General features: G+C 40.1%; 1 protein-coding gene across 9 annotated transcripts in view; it reads right to left on the reverse strand.

The window, feature by feature from the left end:
* Positions 1 to 19,955, reverse strand: part of LOC146318052 (partitioning defective 3 homolog) — a 307,847-nt gene that overhangs the window by 174,006 nt on the left and 113,886 nt on the right. The window lies entirely within an intron of this gene.

Genomic DNA, 19,955 nt, shown 5'->3' on the forward strand with positions numbered 1-19,955 from the left:
ACCCCTGTTGATAGGCTGGTGTTGTCTGGACACTCAAATCCGATCAGATTTGAGAAACAAATCTGATTTGTCCACAGTCTGAACAAAGCCTCAGAAACTTGTCAAACTTAAATTAGTGGAGGCAAAAAAGTCTAGTTGCTAGTCTTTCCACAGGGACCTTGTGAGGCTTCCAGGATGCAAAATCAGCTTTGGTCCACTATAACACAGGGTGGAAAAAAAAAGATTTCTCAATACTCATTTTCTGAAGAAGTCTGTAGAATCAGCCAATTTTCAGGGTGATTTTCAGCAGTTCGGTCCAGGTGCAGGACTTCCTAATTATGTAAGAGGTAAAAACTTCAAAAACTAAAAGCATCTATCAGCAGATGAAAAGTAGGCTGAGCTGCTAACCTGAAGCCAAGACGAGCAGATCGGAGGAGGTCTTCCACGGGTATAAAAATACATGCCCTTTACAATTTCGTATGTCTTCAAATTTACATTGCTTTTGTTCTCCTCTTGTGTTAACTGCACACACTTGGTGTGTGTCTGCTTCAATACTGAAGCTGAGACTCATGACATGTACACACAAACACACACTCACACGCAGACAGGGCATTGAGAGCAAAGACAGGAAAAATGAGAAGCAGAGAAAGAAAGTCATTAAAATTTCAGGGCGACACTGGAGAGGAGAGACGAGCGAGCAGCAGCAGCAGGCCTCCCCGGCAACCGGCCGCCTCATCAGTATGAAAATGAGCCTGCCGTTACCGTGGCTGCCGTACGGTTGCCATGACACTTTGGGTGCCTGGAGGACGTACAGCTACAGGGCAGTGTATGAGTGTGTACATGTGTGAGAAACTGTGTGCTAAGACTTCTGACTGCTGCCTTTCAGTGTAGAAGTCGTCTCCTGCTGGCTAACAGTGAAGACAGTCAGAATGAAACCGGAAAGACTGCAAGTCTGACTCACAGGTCTCTTCAGCAGACAGATGTGTGAGGCAGATGCGTGTGTGTGTTTGGTGTAAGTTGTAAGGATGGAAATCTTTTACAGTTTCCTCAATTAATTCAGCAATGTATTAAGGTTTACAACAAAGAGGGACTGTCTTAGCCTTATCTATGGCACAAGGTGAGTTTACTCACTTTTCCTTAAGTCATCAATTACATGTTTGTTACTGTGGTGTTCTAGCATAGATTTAAAGATTTCTTTTTCTTAATTTTATGACCAGTTTTTGCCCATCAGGTTTGTTTTCTTTACATCTCAGGACCATTTTAAAAATGAGTGCTCATGAACTTAAGACTGATTGATACTCCTGCATTGAATATTCTCCATAGGTTGGGTGTAGACACATTCATGTCTCTCAGTGGATGGACAATCACAGAAAACTCACCCTAATTCACTGCAGGGTCAATGGGTGGGGCTAGATCTAGATGTCCAGTCCCATTCCTAAGACCGATTCCATTCCGGAACCTTGGTTTCCACCAGTTTTGAGTAGAACCATTATAATCAAGGATGACCATCAACAGAGAGTGAGGCACGATACACAACAACCTCTAGAATATGACATGCCACTTTTGGTTCTAGCTGAGAATTTACTTTTCAGGTTCCTATTTATTTTTGGTGGAAATATTCAGAACGTAACTGGAATGGAACCGGTTCAACATTGGCATGCAAACCCTCCCACAAACTAGCGTTTTTGTGGTGTAATTGCAGAGCAATGAAGACACACCTTCGCAGTATAAATACTCACAATGGCACTTGCGTAGACAAAAGCATAGACTCTGCAAATGTACAACTAAAAATCAGGCTTAACACATTATGCCTTAAATTCAATATGTATGTCAAGAGATAAATCAGATCAAAAACATGAAGGAAGATTCATCATCCAAAGCGGCAAAACAAAAAATGTTCCTAAATGAATGGAGTGAGCAACTAACACGGGTCATGTGTGCGGCACAACTCAAGGAAAACAGACATTTGCATAATACATGAAAACAAAAATGCTGCCACTCTAATTGTTTTTAGCACATTGTTTGTCCAAGTGCTGTTTTCAAAAGTTTGAACTGAATAATATTTTGTAACTATATGCTCTCCTAGACTCAAGAACATAAAATGAGTGAGATTAAATATGGTGAGTCATTCCTGCATCTCCAAAAGAGGACTGTAGCCCACAAATTGTTCTGCCTTGAGGTCCTGACAGCAGACTTAAAAGCATCAGCATATGTTGAAGGCTATAAAGAAGACAGCGTGGTTCTTAAAAGACTTTCTTGGATCTGTGGGTAACAGCCAAGATTTATGAGCATTTATAACATTCATAAAGCGAACATGCCTAAACTGGGTCTTTATATTGCCAAAAATGCGCTCTACTCTATAGTGCAAGCCCATGATTTATTTACTAGTACTGTGTAGACTGTTTCCTGTTAAATGTATGGAGAAGCCCTGCGCCCCTGATCATATCCTAGAAGACACAATCACACACATTATAAAACACAGAGGCCAGATAAAAAGAAAGTCCAGCAGACTGAGAAACAATAACAACTCAAAGAGCCTCAGAAACACATCTAACACTATTCAATATTTATCAAGAGACAAGGAAGTGAGGCTGGGGGACATCAGAGAGGGAGAGGAGGCGCTATCTGAGGAAGAGTAAATGAGATCGGCATTCATCACAGCACACGCAGGCATCTCGCAGACCCTTTATTTCAATACGCATCATCTCGGAGGAATCCGGCTGCACACTGACAATTCTATTCGGCAGTCAAACAGAGCGAGAGAGAGTGTGTGTGTGTGTGTGTTGTGTATGGTAATGTGTGTGTGCAAGGCTGGAGAAGGAGAGGAAGAATGAGAAGGGAAAGTTAATAAAAGAGAAAGGTAAAGTTACGGGGTTAGAAACAATTATTAATATAAAGGGGGGCAGTAAAGAAAGTATTTACAGCACTTTATATTCATTTATAGCAGCAGTCGTCGGTCAATATATACAATCCATTTCAGTACAATATGAATAACAGGCTAATGAACAAAAGTAGCCTCTATCTGGTGCTGTTTCCAAACCCTGTTGCTTCTTGTCCAAAGACAGATGAACATAGTGGAACTGCTAGGAAAACAATCTACACCATTGCAACATGTTCCCTCTTCCTGTTTCATAATAAGAGCTTTTCGATAAAATAAGGTGGGGACTTTTATTGTGTTCGCTTACCGATCTCCAGCCCACCACAAAAAAAAGACAAAAAGTCCTGTAAGTTCACCTAAAAAATGAAAATTTGACAACTGACAAAATCTACAATTGGCAAATTGGCAAATCTATTTCCTGTGATATAACTCAAAGCTTAAGAACAGCTACCAAATGGACGCTGTGGTGAGAAACTGATGTTTCAAAGGTCAGGATGAAGTTTGAACCTTGGGTAATGGAAGTGAGTTTTCAATCAGCCTTTCATTCTTCACACTATCTGCAGTTATAAAGGTTTCAGGGACATTTGGTATGAAAAAAGTGACAAACCTGCTCTAGTTTGTGCTGTAAAAGAATCTGTGCAGAGGCTTGACTATGTCCTTTTTGACTGAAGTACACCTACCCTGTACCTACAAGTCAAACAGTGCACAGCATCATTTATTCATTAAACAACATGGTCTGTTGTTAAAAATGTTGTTTACATGACCCATGGTGGCTGTTTTATGTGGTTTTTGCTGCACCCTTTTGGTATTTATTGAACAGAAATAGAGCAGAAACAACCAGTGGATTAAGCTATTAACTATTTTAATAATAAATTAATCATTTTGGTAATTTTTAATGAAATAATGCCCAAATTCTCTAATTTCAGCCTCTCATATGTGAATATTTTCTTGTTTATTTCATCCTCTACGACAGTAAGCTGCACATCCTTAGGTTGTGGACAAATCCAGACATTTGAGGACGTCAAACCGAGCTTTTCCGTGATTTTCTAACATTATTGATTAAGTGAGAAAATGATCGATAGAGTAGATGATAATGAGAGAAGAGAGAGGTGGGGAGAGGAGAGGAGAGAAAAGGAAAGGAAAAGAAAAATGTAAGGAACATAATAAAAAACTAAGTGGTATGAGCTGTGAAGAAAACAATACTGGCTCCTTCCCAGACAAACATTAGCAGTGACTCGCGCTGACTCGAGCACTTTGACTGACAGATGGACCAATCAGCCTTTACTTCAGCTTCCCCCCTCCAAGAGTCCAGAAGGAGACACTCAGAGAGACATTGCCACACTTTCCCAACCACACCATCAGGACGTCGCCCATTCCCGTTCATGGGAGTGGGCTGGGCGGGCAGGGGGATAGATAGCCGCATTAATAATTCAGGCCTGAGTTGGGGGGTTAATGGCTAGCAGGCAGACAGGCAGGCAGGTACGAGTGGCCGATGTGTTTTCCAGCCGAGTCATTGTTTGTTTCCTGGATGTGGAGAAGGAGAGGCAGGCGGGCAGTTTTCAGGCCCGGGGGCTCATTAAAGATTAATAGGAGAATCCATTGGGGCCTGTCCTTTCTATCTCTCAGACTAAATGAAGTGGTCTGCGCCTAGTGTGTATGTGTGTGTATGTATGGGAGGGAGAGTGAGCGGAGTAAGGCTGCACTTTAATGAAGTGCGGCCCGCTCCCCTTTCCTGCCACTTTGACCACACTGTCACTTACAAACTGATGTGGATGCACACATATAAAGATGCACAGCCAGAGATTGAGAGAGGGGAGATTTATGTGCAGGGATGGAGTTTAGCTGTCTGAAGACGCTGACAAAAAGACAAAATGCAAACATTTTGACATTGAATAAATCTTAAATGAGACAGTTTCCATGAATTTTTAAAAATCTGTAAAAAAAAAAAGAAAAAAAAAAAAAAGACACTATTTACAGTCAATTTCAGCATTGTACCTGGATCCCACAATTTCTTTGAAGCATCATTAAAATTTCAAAATCCAAAACTGTTTAAATATGAATGATCTCCAAAATGTTACAGTACGAGAGGTTTTTGATCATTATATTTGATTTTGAAGTTGCTCATCTTCAGACTGACAACCTCTGTGAAACAGGAAGTGATTTAGAGTGATGCAACGGAGAGAAACATTGACACCTCATCCAGTTGGCTGTTGACAGTGCAAATTAAGTCAAGTCAAAGTTCAAAAAAGCACTGTCACATTATATGATTGTCTCACATCGTGTTGAATTCTACACAAACAAATCAACATGATGAGCTGAGTGCTATCACACTCTGCAAACTGGCAGGTTTTTTTTTTCACATTGAGCGAATGTTTATTCAAATAAACAGCTGGTTTAAATTTAAACTTCACTAGGTTTCTTCTGTGGATGAATGGTTTCATATCAGCACAGACTAGGACTGTATTAACCGTTAGGACTGTAACTAATGATCATTTTCATAAATGGCAGAAAATGGTGAAAGATTAGTGTTTCCGAAAGCCCCAAATGGTGTCCTCAAATGACTTGTTTTGTCCACAACCCAAAGATATTCAATTTACTGTCATAGAGAATTGAAGAAATCTGAAAATTGTGACTTTTTTAGGCCTAAAAAAATCTGTCAAACCAATTTATCAATTATTAAAATAGTTACCGATTAATTTAATAATTGATTCATAATCGATTAATTGTTGCAGCTCTAAATATCATAGATTTCTCTGGTCATGATCACCAAAAACCTTTTCGTCTTTCCAGTACATAAATAGCACAGTTGTATAAAGACCATCTTCCTAGTTGCGAAATATCAATTACCTTTCAAAGAAGGGGACCAAATGTATTAATTTGTGTATTTTAGCTCTAAAAAATAAAGATGCTTATGCATTAGCCATGGTGCACCTCAGTTATTGTTAAAAAGTATGAAATAATGCGTAAAAACAAATGTGTTCACATGCACTTATTCAAGAAGCACTTGGTCATTCACAAATATAACATTCGTTCTGAAAAACGCACAAGTTGTGAAGACAAAATAACACATGTTGAACTCGAACACACTCAACATTCACAGAGAAAAAGACACACCACGATACCATACAAACACAGACATCCATCAGTGTTAACTGGTATCTGTGTCCTCTCCAGCAGAGCTCCATATGTGCATGACCGGATGGATCACTGAACCAAAGACTATAAATTAGCCTTAACCTCTCACCTCTAACCCGAAGACGACTACACACCATCTGGGTTTGAAATAGAGATAGATGAAAGATGAAGAGTTCAGCCAATAAAAAAACATCCTCATACATAAAAGTCCATGAGGAATCTGTGCTTCTGTAGGTAAAAGCTCCCATTTTTTCAGGTCTTTCACTGATGTATGACTGACACAATCAACTTTGAACACAAAAACAAGAACTCTGATTATAGTATTTCAACAAAAGAAATGAACAGCACACAGACTGTCAAAAACACCAGAAACAAATAGCATCTGGGTCAGTGGGTTTGTGACCCCTTTCAGAGAAGACGCAAAAAAAAAAAAAAATCTGACCAACACACACACACACAGCTCCAGGTGTGCTCATCTCACAGACAGCCTATCTTCAGATTTCCACCAAAACACTTACTGAAGGCACTCAGAAGATTCACTGCAGCCCGCCTGAGCGGACACAGACACATTTCATTGTGTCAGAGTATGTAATGATCAAACATCACTGCATTTGACCTTCTGTGTCTTATTTACTGGGTCAGTCACGGAGGTCAGCGATACTGCTGCACTGATGCCTGTGTAGGATGTCAGGCTGATACCAGCAGTCAAAGGAAGTAGTATTTAACGTTTAATTGAGCTCAACTGTTACTTAATTCTGTGTTTTTGCAGAATGATTGAACATAGAATTTTACAAAACTAAATCTGCAAATGTCAACTTAGAAACTTTCTCCAGTTATTGAGAATTTCAGGTCTACAAAGTTTTGTGGACAGACAGAATTAGATGAGGGGACTTTGTCATTTCTTCAGATCAAACCAACTTGATGCCCCTGAAAATGTTGATACCGCAGTGCACAACACAGTCCAATCTGTCATGACGGAGAGACATCTGATTAATGTCGACACTCGGCTCAGCGCAAGACCACAATGCATCATTAAAAGCGAGCTTTCAATTACACATCCCTGCGCTAATTCAATTAGTCTCTTTTGAAGACACTTTGATAATGGGATCCAGACGGCCGGGCGGCATCGTCAATAACTCGAGGATTCATTGAGCTGAGGGGACGTTATCAGAGTTTATATCATCCTGGCTGCTGCTCGGGCCGATATACAAGAGGAGGAGGCTAGTGTATGTTTGTGTGTGTGTGTTGTGTTTGGGTTTGTTGAAGGGGCATGTAGAAAACCAAGAGGGAAGTGGAAGAAAGTGCTGGTGGCTGCATATGTGTAACTTTAGAAGAGAAATCTTTATCTGTGTATGTGATCTGTTTTGGTGATTTTCATTCTTCCAGTCCAAACCATCCAGTTGATTTTAATTGCTTTGCTTGACATTAGCATGATGTCATCAGTTTTTGTGCCATACATATACATACAGATTATGGCATGTGATTAAGGTATATAGACAGCGCTGTCCACATACAGTTCTTTTAATCAGGGGCTGTTTTTCATGGCCTTGGCCAGCTGGCCAGCCTTGAAATCCTACCTTATCTCAGTTTAGGATTGGATTCTGGACTTTGAAGTGCCAATTGAAGAATCAAGCTGTTTAAGTTAGGACTTTTTAAGTTAATATAAGATACAAAGTCTGAGATACATGGGACGCAGCCAAGAGTTTAGGAATTGCTTCTGTAATAGGACAGGAAAAAAAAAAAGATCCTATCTTTGAAATGTTGAGTTTAGGTGCAATAAGCAGTTTGTAATGAGGCCCCTGGTCCATGAAGAAATGGTTTCCTAGTTTGGTGTGGAAGAACTTGACTGGCCTACACAGAGACCTGACCTCAGCCCCATTAAACACATGTGGAATGAACTGAAACACTGACCTACAGTCAGGCCTTATCAACCAAAATCAGTGTTCAATGTCTGATGTTCTCTTGGCTGAATGAGAGAAAAACCAGGAAATACCTGGTGAAAAGCCATCTAAAAAGAGTGGAGGCTATTATAGCAGCAGATTATTTTCAACTATCACATATGGTGAGTTATTATGAACATATTCAAAAGATTAATCTTCCACAAAGCTAGAGGCATGGAGAATTGATATAAAGAGGGACATTCATGATGCACATTGGGAAAATACTTGTTTTAGGGCCCAGACTTAGTCTATTAACACCAAATGTAGGTTATTACAATACGAATGGTTAATGCGAACCTATTTCACACCCAACAGGTTAAGTCAAATGTTCCCTATTATATCCTCCATATTACTGAAGTACAGAGCGAAAAAAAGGTACATTAACTCATTGTTCATGGGAGTGTACAAAAGCTACACTGCTTCTAGAAGGAGTGTGGTTGAATGGATAAGCCTCATAATTGGAAAGGAAATTCCTTTACAGTCAAACTGTGTGTACTGGGAATATACCCTGAAGACTTTGTTGTAACTCTGCAGCAGTCACTGCTCACTAACTTTGGACTTTCACAAGCCAGAAGTAGAACTGCATGACTATGGAAGAACGTGGATATACCTTCTATTGGAGCGTGGATAAATGAACTGGCAGCCTGTTGAGCTTTGGAGACGCAAACTTTAATTATAAAAAAGGCAAGACAAGAAACTTGTGGAGCTCCTATATTGAATTTTAGAGGCTCATTATTTTGAATGATTTGAAGCAGTCTTGAAACTGTGTGATTTTTATTTATTATGAAGGGGTGTCTATTAGACTGGCATTACACTGTCATAACCATGTCATGACCATGAATAATTTAATGTTTATGACTGTTGCCATGAAGTGTCATTTGTGTCACTTTTTATGCAAAGTTGACACTGTGGGAGATGTCTATGTCATAACAACTTGACATTAACAAGCTTAAAAAAAATCAGGTTAGCTTTATGTTTCAACATTGTTTTGGCATCGTTGGTCTTGAAAGTGAAAATTCAGTTAGCCACGGAGCCCCAGGGTGTCAGGAGTCAAACTCAGCTAAAAAACCACCTGGGTACTGTTTCCCCCATCATCAAACTGGCCACCATCGGTTTAGTTTATTTATTTTTGCTAGGGTTGAGGTCAATCTAAATAATCATATTTTTTAAAAAACTATCACAGGAGTGTTATGTTGACATGATCACATCGATATGATCACGTGATATATGTTTCCCCATGCCACGCTCAGCCAAGTATTGTGCAGAAACTGCTTTTTCCACAGCTTGTCTCCACACATGAAGTATCTGCAGCACTGTGTCTGTGTACATCACAGAACTACTGGAGGCTGCAGCAGCAATAACAACGTGAACAAAATGAGACTTCCAGCACTTCCTAAATTACCACGGTGCTGCTGTAGCGATCCACTTAATTCAGCTGCAATTTCTGCGTTTCAATCCAATCAAAGTGGATGGGGTTAGCAGAGGGGGTATCGCCACTGCAAAATATGCACCACAATTTTCTCAGAATAGAAATAATAGACAATGGAGACCTCATCAGGAATCTAAGCAATTTCAAAACTCACATGTTAGGAGCCGTTGTCCCCTGAGAGCTCAGTCAGTGTCTCTCAAAATGGAATTGTAGAAGGTGCGAATGACTTGTTATTCAACTTGCGGTGTGTGTTTGATTCAGCACGCTAAGAAAGGTGGATCAGGATGTTTTAGGACATGATTCTTTTCGATATTTTAAAAGATATCTTCTCCATAAAAAATACTCAGATTACCGAGAGGTGTTTCAGACACTATTTCTCCTGAGAGTGCAGGGGAGATGAAGTGAGTGATGGGACAGAGAAATGAAAGACTGGAGGAAAAAAAAGAGACCGACTCAAAGAGAATGACAGAAAGGCAGATAGCGAGACGGACAAAGGCACATTACGCAGAGGAACAGAAAGCCGTGACAAAGCTCGTTCAAAGGATGACAAACGACGCTTTGAAAAGTCCCGACTGAGAACCTGAGGGGATTCAGGGATGCTTTGACATTTCACACTTTGGTTCTCGGCTGTCAGAGCAAAAAAGAAGCAAAAAAGTTTGTCCATCAGTTATAAATTTCAATGAGGGCCGGTCACCAAAAAATAGTTTTTTCATCATACTACATTTTAAATATTCAACTCCACGTGTTTTTCACTCCTTCTACATTGCTAAGGTCCTCCCTGGCCCTCTCCAGCTGTCTGGAATTCCAGTGGTGTTGATGCATTATTTAGACAGTAATCAGCCAGAGTCAGGCTGAACGTTGATGTAGGCTTGAATCCAACACACACTGACAGAATCAGCTTGCCTTGGCTCTCCTGACAATGTCAAACATGACACAGGTGGAGACTGACTGTGTGAGTGTGATACGGTAAAGGAGTACAGTATGTGGAGTGTAACTGAGAAGGAAAGGAGGAGGGAGAGGAAAGTTTGCAAAAATGTGTGCAAGAGTGAGTGTGTTTAAAGCATATGTAAAACATATGGGGAACGGAAGTATGTGTCAACTGGAATGGATCAATCATGTTGAATTCATTTATCAGTGTTTCTGCAAGTTACAAGGTAAATTTAAGATTTTAAGACCTTTTTAAGACCATGAATGTAATATAAAACCTATTTCACATACAGTCTGCCACAAAAGGAGGATTTCCTGATTTTTTCAACCATGGTTTGATGTTAGCTTAGCTTGTTAAGAGTAACACAACAGGAACAGAAACAGTGAGTGAGTCAGCTGAATACACAATACTGAACCAAACTTTTGACGGAACAGAGGGCTCCTCCAGACGCTGTCCAGTCTGGGAGCTTCCATTGCAAACAGATTACATATTTATAAAGGGCTTTTTACTTGAATTTGTTGTGGCACAGCCACCTGTAGACAGAGTGAAGCTGAGGTGTTGAGGCCTTGTGGGATGTTTTGGTGTGGGATTTTGATTTTTTTTCAGTTCAATGAGCATGAACTCCATTCGTAACACAGAGCAAATATCACAAATCAAGACTGTGCAATTCCAGATTTAACTTCAACATGGAATTGATGAATCTGACTATTTCATTGTGTTATATGATCAACCTTGGAGCCCTTGTCGCTGCCACACTGACAAACTAAAGCAAAGACACAAACAACATTTTCTTGTGAGGTTTAATCAGATATACGGGAGCTGCTGTAGGTCTAATCCTCATGGCGCTTTCACCGTGTACCCTAAACACAGAGGTGACCCGGGTGGAGTGTCGCCGGTCACACAGCTTGTTATAGGATGCACCGTTTACCGAGATGAGACTCCCGATGGAGCCGCTGCTATGGAGCAAAATAACAGGCGAAGCTGACCAAACAACCCCTCTGAGAGGAAGGATGCTGTGGATAATGGTGACAAGCAACACACATACACACACACACATATATATATATATATATGTACACACAAACACACACACACATATATATATACACATACACATAGATGCAGACACAGACAGAGGTAGGGTTGTCAGATTGAAGGCCATTATTCTGACCGATTCCAACTGTAATGGCGGCTGCTGAGAAGAAGAGTGTGGAACAAAAACTCACACTCAATCTGTATCCTCTCCCTCTATGACTTTTTTCTTACTTCCTGCTGCAGTGTTTTGCACCAGTGTGTGCTGCACCTTCAGCAGAAACACCTCCACAGCTACACATCCAGCAGCACCATCAATGACTCAGGAACTCAACATGTAAACTGCTAATGACACTTCATTTTCTTCTCATTATAATTTATTTATATTTGGTTGTTTTGGTTGTTTTTTAAGTTAATAAATATCATATCATGGACTATTTATCATATTGTAAAATATTATCATACCATGACTATTTTCCCTGATAGAAAACTACCTTTTCCATCTATATCTTGGATTAGAATTTATGAAAGTTCAAGGCTTGATGATGATCCATTATGATCCAAATACACAGAATAAATGAATTATTTTAAGCCATAATCACAGACATTTTAAAGTATCCCATATGCAAACTGGCAGATTGGCCTGATCATAATTTCTGAAGCTTTGGATGAGTTGCGGGTGTTCAGGTGTTGACCCTCCAGATACAGCAATCTCTCTCTGACTGTGTTCCATTTGCAGGATTTCATTGTCAGAGCACACCAGGCCTCAATAATCAGCTCAATCCCTCTCCTGTCAGATCCCTCAGATTCTCCTCTGATAACAGCTGACACCTGCTGCTGTTGTCATCCTTCTTGTCTGTCTTTGATCGTTTTATAGACCTCTGATAAACTCCTCCACAAAACACTCGCGTCTCCGTTCTCTTTCAACGTCTCTATCTCGTGCTCGCTCTCTTTGAGCTAATGATAACCCTGTGGAGCGCAGCAGGTTTACAAATCTGAGATTCTTATCTTTGATTCGAGGCTGTATGTGTTTCAAACCTTTCTTACACATCAAGAGGTGGATTAAGTTTGAGAAAGAGCTACCATCTGTCCAACCTGATCAGGTCTATTTTAGGTGTAATTAGATTTTGGTAGCAGGTGATGAACAGAAAATTATGAGCTTGTGTGTGTGTGTGCAAAGTCCTGACGGCAGGTTGCACCCCAAGGTAAAGATCCCCTCAGGGATGCTGCAAACTCTCAAGAGAGGGAGAGCCGTCTTTCATCTTCTTTCCATCTCTCTATTCCTGCTCTCTCGCCCTGTCCCTCCCAGCTGGAAGAGATCTGGGCTCCCACAGCTCTCTGTCATATTAAAACCTAAAGATCAAAGGCGATGGCAGCACAGAAGAAAAGGAGGGAGGGAGACAAGAGAGAAATGAGCGGAATAAAAATAAAGGAGATGATGTGAGGAGGTGAGGAGAAAAGGGGGATCAATAGAAAGAGAGATGGGGAGTGCAATGGAAAGGAAAAGAAAGAAGGCGAGTAAAATGGAAAGATTTTTATACAAGTTATGACGTGGATGTGAATGGTCTGGAGCTGAATATTAAGTTTACTCCCAACTTCTAAAAGTGTTTGTACTTACTTGAAACAGTAAAGTTTTAAAGTTAAGAACGGGTTCAATCAACAGTGACTAGGATGCAGTATCATTCAAAAGTTTTCAGTACTGGGAGTAGTACTAATACCTTGGTTTCAATATCGTTTCTTCAGTCATACTTTTTTGTACCAACTCCATTTTAACAAAAGAAAAATCCATTACACATTACAGTACAATTACTCACTTTAAAGGAAGAAGCTGTTTAAAGACCTGGTGGTAAAAGAACAAAGCAGTGATTCCTGTCTCTGGTTATTGGATTTTGGTACAAGCATCAGTGTCAGTGTGCAAACCTATTTGCAAACTTATCTGCACACTGACAATGAGATTTACTCCTTAGGTTTTAAGATTTGGCCCAGCCCTAACAGTGACTGAATAATATGTCAACTAAATTATGATGGATGTCTAAAAGTGGATTTCAGATGTGAAAAACAGTCTGTCTAGTCCTGACATTAACATGCGTCTTGGGTCATCAGATCACAAGTGGACAGCTCTAAGTACGTCTGTTCACACATGGCATCTTGAGTGACTTGTGACTGTACCTCACTTTCCTGCTTTATATGCAGATAAACACTAGGGCTATTTTGTCATTTGAATTGTAAGTCCATTACTGTTCATTTGGCTATTCAATATGAAATTCTACTATTCATTCTTTTTTTTTAGTTCAGCACCACTCTAAACTTTTCAATCAGCCTACATGAGCCTCATGTTTTACCTGTTCTGTCAGCAGCCTGACAGGAGAGACACTCAGCAGTGTGCTGGGATTTTATAGCTGAACTATGAGCATGACGCTCACATTTACTTTCTCTGACTCTGCGGAAATCTGATGTTGTCACATCACAAATGATGTAGAAATGCATTAATGCCTAGGGCTGAGTAAAAAAAAAAAATTACAATACCAGTACCAATTACATGTGAATGGAAGTATTTCTGAAATATTCCTTCTGCATTTTATTAATTTATTTTAATAAGCTACCACCGTTGTGTAGTGTGGCCACACATCCAGATGTTTAGATGGCATATCAGCACATTGAACTGTCAATTCCATCCATTAATGGCAGAGTCAGAGAAAGCAAAAGTGTACATGCTGCTCATAATTCAGTTATAAAATCCCAACCCACCTTGAAGCATCTCTGCTGCTGCTCCTCATAGCAACATATTGTGTCTTCACAAACATCTGCTGCTTATCTAAGAAATCCCAAACACATAATTTGCATTACAGTGAACCTAATGGAAATCAGACAGCTGTTTTGAGTATACTTAAAGGATGTTAGTTGAGTAGGTGGTCCTTCAATATGGCCCAGAACACAATCTCAATGCATGTTGGGCATGTTAATACCAAGTGTAAACAGGTAAGAACAAAGGTAAGTAAGTTTTTTTGACGTACTTGACTTATCTTATTTTCTTTCTTTGCATCATTTTCAGTTTTCAGGTTAGGTTTAGGCACCAAAACCACCTGGTCTGGTTTAGAAAAATATTATGTTTTATCTTATGAAAGGTTTCTGGCACAAAGCCTTGAAAGATAATTTCACCAATGTGCTATCTACACCAGCAGCAGGGTTAGCTTCAGTTAATTTTCACTCTTCAACTTCTTTTTTTGCCTTTCTGCAATGTTGAATGAAACTGAAAAAGTTTTTAAAGGCATTAGTTCCTGGTAAAAATGTCGACTACTACTGCGTGCTGTGACCAAATCATGTTTAACACCTGGACATCAGATGCAGCCAATGAACATGGACAGAAAGGTGAGAGGGGCAAACATGAGTATTTAAAACAGAAAAAAAAAGTGTTAAATACCTGAGAAAGAGAGCGATGAGTAATAGACAGAAAGACAAAAGGGGTTACACAGTGAGACATGTAATAATAAGGTTCACAGAAAAATAAATACAGATGGAAAAGTGGGAATAAAGAGAACAGGCGACAGACTAAAGGCTCATAATAGCAAGGTGGCTGCAGATTAACACTGAACTGTTCTCGCATCTGAAAACACAAACACACACACCTACAGTATTTATCTGTAGACCCATTCACACCACACTCACATAGAGTACAGAAACAGAAGGACAAAACACATGCAGACACACACACACTCACTTACACACAAAACTGTGTTGCTGTGTTCGATCTAAGCTCCACAGCAGCACCTACTGGCTCATTTGTTCAGAATCTACACTAATCTTGCTGCTTAGAAAGAAGTGGATTGTTCACATTCATCTGTCTTATTAACACTAAAACACAGACAGCATATACACCCACATGTATGCGTCCTCACCTGCATATACACAGAAACACACACCCAGACATTTATGCTGGGCAAAACTTGAACATGCAGGATTCAGTGCACATTATGCATGCACATACGAATACACACTCCACACTGGAGTCTGGGGTGATTTATGGGTATACGGCTCCGGTTTGCATGATTTATCCTGCTAAAGCTGCACTGTGCACCTGAGGGACTCAACTCTCCACTACACACACCGCATGGACGCTTGTTAGTTATGAAGCAGTGCAGAAACTGTGTGTGTAGGTGTGTGTGCTTACGCGGTCATGAAGATTTGTTTTGGTGCATACGCTAACAGTGTAAATGTGTTTTTATTGTGTGTGTACATGTGCAGACTTGCTTGTGCATTTTCATTTAAGCATGCTTTGGAAAACAGTGAATGCATATTAAATGTGTGTGTGGTTATCTGTTTCTGTGGTGTGTTTATGACTGTGTGAATTTGTGCAAAAGTTTATATATTTGTGTCTGTCTGACATTTATGTGTTTTATCAAACAAGCTGTTAAAAGCATGAGTGGCTGTGTGCAACTATGCTCACAGTGCACACATGCATACGCCAGCATTAACATTCCTTCACAGGTATGGAGGTGTGCGTGTGTGTGTGTGTGTGTGTGTGTGTGTGTGTGTGTGTGTGTGTGTGTGTGTGTGTGCTGACCTGCCTTCAGTACGCCTGTGTAACAACATCCCCAGTGAGTTGTGTGAAGCCTCCATCCCACCATGAAAGATAACTCGTTCCCTCAGCAGTCTAATGGCTGAGGACACACAGCAGCATCACAAACACACACCGAGGCAAACCACAGCCCGTGTTCACTGCATCACACACTGTGATACACACACTGTGATATGCTGAACTGAACTACATAGTGAATGCTGCCAGCAGTGTAGAAAAGCACAGTACAGTCTGACCCCCAGAAAGTTTTCATCATTAACTGCACCAAAAAAATCAAACAGTTTGATGGAGAATAGTTAAAAGGTGCTAATTGGGGGAAACACAGTTATTCAAATTAAAATTACTTTTGAGACTCTCAAAGGTCATGCTGCTAAAAAGCTAAAAAAAAAAATGCCCTCAAAAGCTGTTGTTATTGCTCAGCTGGCCTTGTTGTTTTTGCAAAGTCTGACTTGTCAATCAATCAGTGTTTCACTGCTGTGACATTTGTCTTCTCTGGATTTTCAGTTGACAAAAAAAATCGACTTTCATGCCGCTCTTCTGTCTCCTCAGTCATGTCGGCAATGGCTTTTCATATCAATGACCCAGTTCTTTTATTTTTTTTTTTTCAACAAACCTGCTGCTGCTGCTACAAAAAGCCCAGAATGAATCACTGTCTAATGAGCATTACAGCCTCACCAGACATCGGCTGTTAACCCGTTACTGTCAAGTCAGCTCCTTACATTTGACCATTCCTGAGCCCTGCCCCTTTTTGCTCTCTGCTCCAATGATAGTTGAGCAAGCTTGGATCCTTAGTTTGACTTTCTGCTTTCCTGTTTAACATTCTTGCTATGTGCTAGGCTCGTCTGTGTTGAAAAGAAAGTCAATTTTTGGTTAAAAGACGTTGCTAGGGGGCCTGTTAAAGCGACATATAGTGACATCTTAAGTTAGCCAATGTAGTTGTTAGTTGTCTAAAGGAGTCTTCTACAGCACATAAATCCAAAACTGAAATTGTGTTTGTGACTCTTTTTGGTTTTGTTTCCATTTGTTTGTATGCAGTATGAAAGCAGTGGAATTTCTGACAAAAAAAAATGAATTATTTAGAATCTAAAGATCATTCATTTTAAGAAGCAGAGGCATATTCATCATTATAGGCACTTGAGTTTGACAGTATGTTTAAGTGTTTGTAATGCAGTGAATCCAGGTTCTCTGTGTCGATGAGGTCTGGCTCCAGGCTCCAGGCATCAGGAACAGAGGTGTTGTCAGACCTCAGGGGAAAACCTCCAGGTGTGAACATACAGACAGAAAACCATTGCTGTCCTGTGAAAACCATCCATCTCCAACTAATCAAAATTTCATGAACTTTGAAAAGCTGCCTTGCTTTAAGCATTTTTATTATGTGTTTCGATTTTTTTGAAGGCTTTTTCTAGCCTAAGAATCAGAAAAACACAGTATAGCCTTTTCAAAAGCGCTCACACACACTTTTATACAAAGCCAGAGAGGGGTACTATTGAATGAGACAGACACTCATACAAACCACACACACACGAATCTTTAAAAAAAAAAAAAAAACATAAGAAATTTTGAATAGAAAGAGATTCAATAAAACAGATGCAAGCACAGACACACACATGCCATGACTTGTAGGTCCTCAGAGACTGTTGTCTGACCCAGACACAGCACAGACTATGTGTGTTGGACATGAGGTTCAGCTGTCCATGCTCACACTGCAGGCGGCTTGTGGCTTTTCTTCTTAATTGGTTGATTTGCAACCAAGTCTGAGGCTGCCTGGATTTTTGACACGTGCTCATAGCTGACACACAAAAACACACACAATCCGAAGCCATAAATGCATGTACGTACACATTAATGGATGCACGCTTAAATCACACACAGTCAAAACACACAGATGCATAAACGTCCTCATGACATGTGGATATACATGGAAATACACAGCCAGTGCGGTGCAGACCTCTATTTTCTACGCCGCTTCAACACCTCCAACCACATCTCATTAATACACACTCGACTGACAGCTCACTGTTGCCATGGCGACCCCCTACCTGTTGCCAAAGGGAGGGCTGGGGAGTTTAGTGGCTTGTGAACGCAGCTCAAAACTATCGCAGTTCAATTTTCGCAGTGTGTCAGGGAGCCGCCGGTGCTGCTGCAGGCACGCACAATTACCCACTTGGGAATGGAGAATAGTTTCATTCATTTCAATGCGATTCAATCTGGCTCACTCGAGTGCAAAGCAATGCCCTGTTCTGTACGTTTTGTTACGAGAGAAGCCGAATTCTCCACAGGAGTAAAATAGGCCTACTTCATTATGTGACGCTCTATTCTAATTCTTCTCTTCATTTCATACTCCTCTGTTCCATGTTATTCATTCTAGGAAGATAAGATGGAACTAACTTGAGGAAATTGCACTGCTTAATTCATCATTCCAAGCTGTTCTATTCTAATTAAATCACTGCACATTCTATTCTTGCTGTGCTATTCTTCATTCACATACTATTCTATTTTACACTCTTAACAAAGGTTTAATACACTTGTGGAAAATGGCTGTCTGAACTAATTGTGTCACAGCAGAATGCTTTTTGCTGCTGTAATGAACTACAGAGGAGGTTTAGAGAGTATACAGAGGCTGTGTGGCCATTAAAGATGCACGAAGTTCCCAAAATCAGCTCTTTTAACAGAATGTACAGTAGATCAGACTTCATGCTTTGTTTTTATTTTCTTTACTGTTTTTATTAACTTTACTTTTTCATCTCAAAGTGAAACCTTTGCATCAGAAGCTTCTGTCTTCAGAAGCTGAATAACTTCACTGCTTTTTGTCCCATATGTTAACCTTAAAGGGATAGTTCAGGTTTTCTGAAGTTGTATGAAGTACTTATCCATAGTCACTGTATAGGAACATACTGCTGTGGACAGGGCCTGCAGCAAAACATATTTTATCCACAAGGGCTACCAAAAAATATCAATGTCAGTTTAAGTGAATGCTACTTGTCTTGCCATTGACAGTCTTTTCTGATGGGAGACCATTGCTATACAGCCACATATTGCTATCTTTTGCTCCACCAGACATCATTGACAAAATCAGTACAGCCTTTTCCAGTGGGAAACAGCCATTATATAAGCCAAATATCATTCTCTTCAAAACAACTAAACTCCCCTGATGAAATAAATTATTTTACTTCGCCAAACACAAAAGTTGCTGATGTAGCACCGCCTCGACTGGTTAGTTTGTTTCGGTTATTGTGTGACTTCTGCACACAAAGGAAGTGTTTTAGATTTTTTTTTTTTTTTATGTGGGCCATTTTTAAAGAAGATAAAATCTTTTTTGCTGCTGGCTTTATCCACAGTAGTACACTGCTTAGCTTCTGTGCTGGTTCTCCTGTCTTATTCTCCAAACCGAAGGCCTGTCAACCAGCATCTACAGTAGGTAATATAGTATTGATACACACCTCATACAGCTGCACTTCAAAAAATCCTATCCTTTTAAAGTTAAACTCTGTATTTCCATACATAAAAGCAAGTAAACTAAATATAGTGGTGAGCAGGGCTATTTTTCCACCACAACACAGAAATATGACAGAGAACAGCAATCAAATGCACTGAGAACATATCAAAACAACAATAAAAGTCAACAATGTGGATAGTAACTTTTGTTTTTAAAAGTTTGTTGTATCTCATCTATTTTTCATTTGATTAGTAAGTCTGAAACAAAATTAAGGCTTTTCTCATGACCACAGAGCTGCAACATCCTTCCTGGAACTAAGTAAGTGAGATAAGTGAAGCTTAAATCAATGAGACATAAAACAGTGACAGCAAAGAGAGCGGTTCTATAGACTGGCCAACAACAACATATCGTGAGACCTCAAACAGCGCTAGAGTGTGTGTGTGTGTGTGTCAGTGATAGGAACAAGTTTGACATTATATACTATGATATCACTTGGATCCAGACCATTTGACTCGGTCATTTTCTGTGCAGCCCCACACACACCACCTGTACACTTACAGAGCAAGAATACACAGCGTGACACACTCCCACCAATCTGTCTCTCACTATCACACCAAGAGAA

The sequence above is a fragment of the Lutjanus erythropterus genome, chromosome 12 (genome assembly GCF_056507025.1).
Source record: "Lutjanus erythropterus isolate fLutEry1 chromosome 12, fLutEry1.hap2, whole genome shotgun sequence".
Taxonomy (NCBI): Eukaryota; Metazoa; Chordata; class Actinopteri; order Lutjaniformes; family Lutjanidae; genus Lutjanus; species Lutjanus erythropterus.